The following is an 8,165-nucleotide window of genomic DNA, read 5'->3' on the forward strand; positions in this document are numbered from 1 at the left end:
GTAGTCACTGCAGTACTGTACACGTGTATAGTGTACAGTGTCACTGCAGTACTGCACACGTGTAGAGTGTACAGTAGTCACTGCAGTACTGCACATGTGTACACAGTGTACAATAGTATTGTTTTTGCAGACAGTGTTTTCTGCCATTTCTTGACAGATCTTGAAGTGTGTGATGGGGACATTTCGTTTACAGCTTCTTTAGAAATCCCTTCTACTACACTGATGCACGTGAAGGAAGGGTTGAGAAAGTACACTCATTTCTGTCAGCTGCCCCAACTTTCAAGTCACTGCAGTATAAATCAAAATATGTATTTGACATTAATTAATATTTAATGCTTACATTTAATGTGTTTGATTTTTTGTTGTTGTTGTTGTTGTTGTTATTTGTTTTTAGAAACAGGTTTCACTATGTAGCTCTAGCGGCCCTGGAACTAACTCACTGCTGGCCTCCAACTCAGAGATCCACCTGTCCCTGCCTCCAAGTGCTGGGATTAAAGGTGTGCGCCACTGTGCCCCGATTCCGTGTGTTTGAATTAAAAATCCATTATTGAGGGCTGGAGAGATGGCTCAGCGGTTAAGGACACTGGCTGCTCTTCCAGAGGTCCTGTGTTCATTTCCCAGCAACCACATGGTGGGTCACAACCATCTATAGTGATATCCGATACCCTCTTCTGGCATACAGGCATGCATGCAGGTAGAGTACTCATGAAATAAATACATTTTATAAACATTTTTTGAAAACGTTATTACTTTGGGAAGGCAAGCCCCATTTACACTTGCAGAAATGATTTTACCCATGACTTACATAAGACGTCTTTATTCAATTTTTTAAGGTTGCCATTTCTCACAGGTTGTATTCTTGATCGTTTAGCTGAAGCAAGAGAATAAACATCTAGGGCTCTTGCTGTTTAAAGACATAATAGCCTTTGTTTTCAAATTCATGTCAGTATGTCCCATCATGTCCCTGACTGTTTGTGTTTTCCCAACATTCATATATTGATACTGTAGCCCTCAATATATTCGAAACGGGTTAAATATTCTAGAAGTAATTAAAGTAATGTGATACCCTGAATATAGGCCTTTGTCCAGTAGGAAAGTGTCTTTACGAGTCACCAGAGACCTGCACCCCCCCTCCCCCCCATGTCTCACTGTTTACCTGGACTTGGTGGCTGTTTCTTCCAGCCTCCAGTTCTCTGGAAAGTACTTCAGTCATTTAGACCTTGGTACGTTGCTATGGCAACCTGACCTGACTGATGCAGCTTACAAAGGAGAGGGCTTTTTATATGATGGAGTCGAAGTTGCAAATCAGCAAGAGGTAGACAACGCTCTCACCCTGTCACACGTGCAAAACCACCACCATCTGTCTTGTTGCCTGAAATTCGCTTCCTTTAATCCCAGCTCTCAGGAGGCAAAGGCAGAGGCTGGCAGATCTCGGAGTTTGAGGACAGCCAGGTCAGAAAGAAAATGTCTGAAACTCGTGGAAGACCAGCATGGTTTCTTAGGTCACAGAAACACAGCATAGTTCCTGCCTCAGAGAAGTCTTTTTTTTTTATTTTTTTAATTTTTTTATTTAACGTGTATTGGTGTTTTTGCCTGCGTTTGTATGAGGGTATCAGGTTTTGGAATTACAGACAGTTGTGAGCTGCCATTTGGGTGCTGAGAATTGAACCCAGATCTCCTGGATGAGGTGCCAGTGCTTTTAACCACTGAGCCATCTCTCCAGCCCCGAGAAGTCTTTTCAAAGACCAAATCTGCTAATCTCTATCTCCCTCCCCCTGTGACATACATAGCATCCCATTCCTGGCCAGTGATGAGTCTGGAGCCATGGCTGGCCAGGTTCTCTGGATTTAAGTTCTAGACTAGCCAGCAACATAGAGTGAGACCCTGTCTCAAAACAAAACAGAAACAATAAAAATATTAATGACTCACTGTGTCAATGTTAGCAACCTTTAAAAAAATTATTTATGGCTGGGCAGTGGTGGTGCCACACCTTTAATCCCAGCACTCAGGAGGCAGAGGCAGGTGGATCTCTGTGAGTTTGAGGTCAGCCTGGTCTACAGACTGAGTTCCAGGACAGGCTCCAAAGCTACATGGAGAAACCCTGTCTCAAAAAAAAAAATTAATAAAAAAAATAAAACAAACAAACAAAAAAAAAATTTATTCCAGGCAGTGGTATGGTGGTGCACATTAATCTCAGCACTCAGGAGGCAGAGGCAGGTGGATCTCCATGAATTCGAGGCCAGCCTGGTCTATACAGCGAGTTCCAGGACAGCGAGGGCTACACAGAGAAACCCTGTCTCAAAAAACAAAAACAAAACAAAAAATTGTTTGATATGTTTGATATAGAGATCTTAATATGAAGCCCAGACTAGCCTCGAGCTCAAGATCTTCTCATCTCTGCCTCCCAAGGAGAATTACAGATGTGAGCCACCGTACCTGGCTGCAGTCTGAGCTGGCTTGCCACCTAACCTGATACATTCTGTTTCCAGGCATTAATTAGGAGATGGGCATTTTTAGGGAGCCAGGTGTTTGAATTTACCGTATGCTTTCTGAAGAGATTCTGAAAGAGGGGGAAAAGAATAGGCAAAAACAAAAGGAGCTAGGCACCGGCAAGAAGAGGCTCACAATATGAATGTCATGTACGACACAGCAGCGGGCACAAACATTCCAGTGAAGCATTCTCGTCAGCCAGGGGGTAGTCAGTATCGAAATGATGGCTCAGAATGACGGTTGTCATTCGGAACGCGAGTCAGGAACTGCGCTGTGAGTCAGAACATAATGTTCTCTTTGGAGTTTCCCTGGGATGAGAGCATGCTGCCTAACACCCTGGTGAACGGTGTGGGTTCTAAGTGGCCACATCCCGAGAGCATTTTGTGCCGTTCACAAAGTCAAACCCTGTTATATCCAGGACACTGGCAGTGTTTCGGCTTTTGTCTAAGATTCAAACCAAACCACAAGATGATAGACCTACAAGTACCTACAGAGGTTGTTGTTGGGCGATCTGAAAGACCAGGGCTGTATCAAGCAGGCTTAGTGAGCACAGCCAGCAATTATCCTGCCCCCAATTGTCACTCCCAGCGTTTATAGGGCCAGCTGGGCACATGGTGTCTGTAAGCACTCAGCAAAACCTACCAGGCACTAACTACAGCTTTTGTTAGGGAGCCCACAGAGAGTCTCTCTTTCTAGTTCTTTTCTGGATAGATCTATCGGCCAGAAATGTGTTATTTGTAGCTTCCTGAATGTGTCTTGGGTTATTTGTGGCCTGTATTGTTTTTGAGACAGGGTCTCCTGTATCCCAGATTGGCCTCAAATTCACTACGTAACAAAAGATGACGTTGAATTTCTGACTCCCCCGCCCCCCAAGCACGTGCCCCTGCACTTCTAATCCACACACACACCTACCCTGGAATGTAGGCTACCCCATCGAGGCTGCACCCCGACACTGGGGAAGAGGGGTTGACTTCTTCCTAATGGTTAAATTTGTAAGGAACAAGTTGAGACCTCTCCGCACGGGCTTTCCTCTTCCTAAGGACAGCTCTGAAGGTTTAGCACTGTTGAGGCACTGGCCATAAGGCAATGAATATAGCCAATTAAGGAGTGTAAGGCATATTGATGCAACTGCCGATACCAGTCAAATCAATATGTCATTCCAGAGTCACGTTTCTTCTGATGTTCCAGGGAAGGATGGATGTTGCTCAGGGCACTATAGTATTTTAGGGGACAGGAGGGAGGCAGGTGACAATAGCCATATAAATTTTTACACAAGCATTCCTGGATAAATAAATCTTTTAAATTTTTTATTTATTTATTTTTACTTTATTGCATTGGTGTTTTGCCTGGGTAAGGGTGTCAGGTTCCCTGGAACTGTAGTTACAGGCAGCTGTAAGCCGCCATGTAGGTGCTGGGAATTGAACCCTGGTCCTCTGGAAGAACAGTCAGTGTTCTTAACTGCTGAGTTATCTCTCCAGTCCATGGAATTTTAGACTCTAGAAGAGGAGCTGGAGCTCAGCTGTTAACCACGCTTGTGGCTCCTTCAGAGGACCTGGGTTCAGTTCCTAAGACCTACATGGAGGCTCACAGCCACCCTTGACTCCAGTTCCAGGGGATCCGATACCCTCTTCTGACCTTTGTCAGACACCAGACACTCCTATGGTACACAAACACACATGCAAGCAAAACATGTGCACACATAAAATAAAAATAAATAAATCTAAAAAAAATCTTAGAAGAAATAATTGTTTTTGCTTTTGTTTTTTGAGACAGGGCCTCTCTACATAGCCCTGGCTGTTCTGGAACTCACTATGTAGACCAGGCTGGCCTTGAACTCACAGGGATTCACCACCTCTGTCTCCTGAGTGTTGGGATTAAAAATGTACATCACCATGCCTGGCTGAAGAAATAATTGAATCCTCAAGGCTCCCACAATTTATGGTGATTTTGCATTCTAATTAAATATTGATTTTTTTTCATACTTATCTTTTAATTATTGTTTGTTTATTTGAGAGAGGGTCTTGATAGGAAGTTTAGACTGGTCTTAGATTTATAATCCTGCAGCCTCTCACATGCTAGGATTCCAGGTGTGTGCCTCCATGCCTGGCTATATTTTACGTCTTTTTAAAATTAATTTTATATTATTTTAGGTGTATGTGTGCTTTGTCTGCTTGTTTTTTTGTGTACCACACGTGTGCCCGTGCCTTTGGAGGTCAGAACTTGAGCTTTAGACCATTATAAGGCTCCGTGTGGGTTCTGAAGATAGAACTTGGGTCCTCTGGAAGACCAGCTGGTGCTCTTCACCTCTGAGCCATCCCTCCAGGCCCTACCTATATTTTACTTATTTATTTATATATTTATATATTTATTTTTTTATTTATTATGTATACAATATTCTGTCTGTGTGTATGCCTACAGGCCATAAGAGGGCACCAGACCTCATTACAGATGGTTGTGAGCCACCATGTGGTTGCTGGGAATTGAACTCAGGACCTTTGGAAGAACAGGCAATGCTCTTAACCACTGAGCCATCTCTCTAGCCCTATATTTTATTTCTTAAGGATGCCTTTAGCCACAAGTCATATTAACTTCAAGTCTCCCCAAACTAGGTTGTGTTCAAAAGGTATCAGGGACAATAAGTACTGTAAAGATGATAGATATCACTGGGACAGGGGTACCATTTATATAGGGTGGCCTGGCAAGGCCTCTCTGATGACTTCTGTGCTGAGACCTAGCAAGAACCCTGGAGACAGGAAGCATAGAGGTCTTGAGGCGCATGTACTGTGAAGTCTGCAGTATACTTGTTATCCAAAGGGACTTTTCTTAAAATCATTTTAATATCTACATAATCAAGGAACATATTAATAAACACAAGTACTCATTGAACAGTCAGTTCATTCTTGTTTTATTTGTTGTTGTTGTTGTTGTGTTCTTTGTTTGTTTTTTGAGAGAGGATCTCTCCTCATAGCCCTGGCTGGTTTTGAACTCACTTTATAGACCAGGCTGACCTTTAACTCAGAAGAGGTCTGCCCACCTTTTCTGGGATTAAAGACATTCAATACCACCACCTGGGCCTTCATGAAGCATGATTAATAAAAACTCAGAGACAGATATTGAGGTTCAATATGAAGGTCAGAAAAGCAAAGTAGCCAGCCACTGGCTCTTACCTTGACCTCAATCTGAAAATGGTAATCAGGAAACCTCAGAAAGAGACTATATCTGAGAGCTGTCTCCTCCGGTTTTATATTCCTCTCTCGTGCTGAGATTATAGGCATGCACCACTACTGCCTGGTTTCCATGGCAAACTAGTATGATTCCTGGGATTAAAGGTGTGTGCCACCACTGCCTGGTCTGTAAGGCTGACCAGTGGGGCTGTTTTACTTTCTGATCTTCAGGCAAGCTTTATTTATAAAGATACAAATGAAATATCACTACACCACCCATTCTTTTTTTTTTTTTTTTTTTTTGGTTTTTTGAGACAGGGTTTCTCTGTGGTTTTGGAGCCTGTCCTGGAACTAGCTCTGTAGACCAGGCTGGTCTCGAACTCACAGAGATCCGCCTGCCTCTGCCTCCCGAGTGCTGGGATTAAAGGCGTGCGCCACCACCGCCCGGCTACACCACCCATTCTTTAAGTGTGTAAGACTTGCACTGCTCAGAGACTAAGAGGCCAGCCCAGGAAGAACAGGGCCTCCAACTCTTTGCTGTTTCTACAGTAAACACATCCCCTGAATGGAAACAGACAATGCTAGTGCTCAGAATGTTACTGTAAGAGAAACAGGGCTGAAAGGTGAGGGTGACTGAACATCAAAGGCTATTAAACAACCCAGAATGAATGAATAATAATATGCTTTTTAAAAAATTTTTAAACCAGTTTATCCTGTTTGTTCTCTAGCCACCTTCTATGAAGAGGCAGGATGGACCTAAGGAATCCAGGGGGTAACCTGAGGCACAGGGCAGAAGAGCCTACTCTTGTTTTAACCCTTTGATCTCCAAAGCCCACCCAGCACATGGTGGCAGGAAACAGGGGCCGGGCCTGCCTGCCTGTGGATGCCACAAGCAAGTCAGGCTTCAGACTATGCACAGAATGGCTCAGTTAATGTCAGAACGGTCACTTTCTATGGTGACAGGGCTTCTGAGCAGCAGAGCCTGGCGTCATCTGCTTCTTTGACTTGGTGGGTCTCCCGCAGAACTGGCGAGAAACAGAACTTGGCATCTACTCTGGGAAATACAAGGGAGTTGATGGGAGCCCTGCTGTTCCTACCCCGTCCCATCCCCTCTCTGTCCCCCCAACTCCGCTTCTTTGTTCACCCAGAACTAAGTACAAACAACTTGAATGAAGTCCAAGACTTCTTTTCCCCAGACGCAGAGCAGACTCTAGGTTTTAGCTGCGCTGCTCTGTTTGACAGTAAACATATAATACAAGATGGCAGTCTGCACAGTGAGTGCTATTTTAAGAACAGATAAGAATGTGCCCTGCCCCCAACAGGTGGACATTAGCCTATCCAACTTGTTTTTTTTTTTTCAAGACAGGGTTTCTCTGTGTAGCCTTGGCTGTCCTGGGACTTTCTCTGTAGACCAGGCTAGCCTTGAACTCAAATGATATTTGTATAGAATTGTACTTGTTTTCACAATTGTATTTGTGTTTTGTGTGTCTGGTCTGTGTGTCTATGTGTTGGGGGGGTGTTCTTGGGTGACATGTACTTCTGTGACAATCAGAGGACCACTACAGGAATGGCTTCTCTCAACCACGTGGGTCCTGGGGATTAAAATCACGCTGTCACACTTGCCAGCAGATCCTCTTACCCACTAAGGCATCTTGCTGATCCTAGAATTTTAAAATAGAGCAAAAGAGTATTCAATATGGAATGATTTCATCTATTTAAGTGAGAAGTTTTGTGGTTATTTTGGAAATAGGTCCCATGTACCTCAGACTGGCCCAGAGCTCACTATATCGTTGAGAAGACACTGAATTTTGATCTTCTGATCTCTACCTCCCAAGTGCTGGGATTACAGGTGTGCATTGCCCTACCTAGCCAAGACTATCTTTATTAGCACACCATCATCCCACGCACATGGTTTTCCGATGTTGGGGTGGGAATCCACAGTAACTCACTCTCTCAGTGGTGTCTGTGATGGCCCGTTCATTGCCATGTAGATGTAAATGTTTTGTTTCCCTGGCAGCTACCTAAGCTGTCTCTGGGACTTGCATGTAGTCCTGAGTCTTTAGCCAAGGCTCTTAGCCTCTCAAGCTTGGGAAGTGAAGGGTGAGTGCACACTCGTGCATCAGGAGCTACCAAAGCTTGGCCTTCATGCTGGGGAAAGCCCAATCTGCTGGCCTCTTCTGAGGTGGTGACCCTGAACAGATGTCAGAGAGTCTGTGGGCGGATTCCAATAATACAAGAGGCCAGAGGAGGACTGAGTGTTAAAACTTCTACCAAACAGTAAGGACTGCTATAGTTGGGGAAGAGGGGACCCCAAGCGCCTTAGGAGATGGCAGCTTTATCAAGGAACAATGTCTGATGGCAGATGTGAGAAGAGCAGGCTTGATCTGTTTCTCCAGCCTTTCAGAAACTCTGCAGCCTCAGCCCCTCTCTCCTCAGCCCCTCTCTCCTCAGCCCCTCTCTCCTCAGCCCCTCTCTCCTCAGCCCCTCTCTCCTCAGCCCCCAGGATCTCAG

The sequence above is a fragment of the Microtus ochrogaster genome, chromosome 4 (genome assembly GCF_000317375.1).
Source record: "Microtus ochrogaster isolate Prairie Vole_2 chromosome 4, MicOch1.0, whole genome shotgun sequence".
Lineage (NCBI taxonomy): Eukaryota > Metazoa > Chordata > Mammalia > Rodentia > Cricetidae > Microtus > Microtus ochrogaster.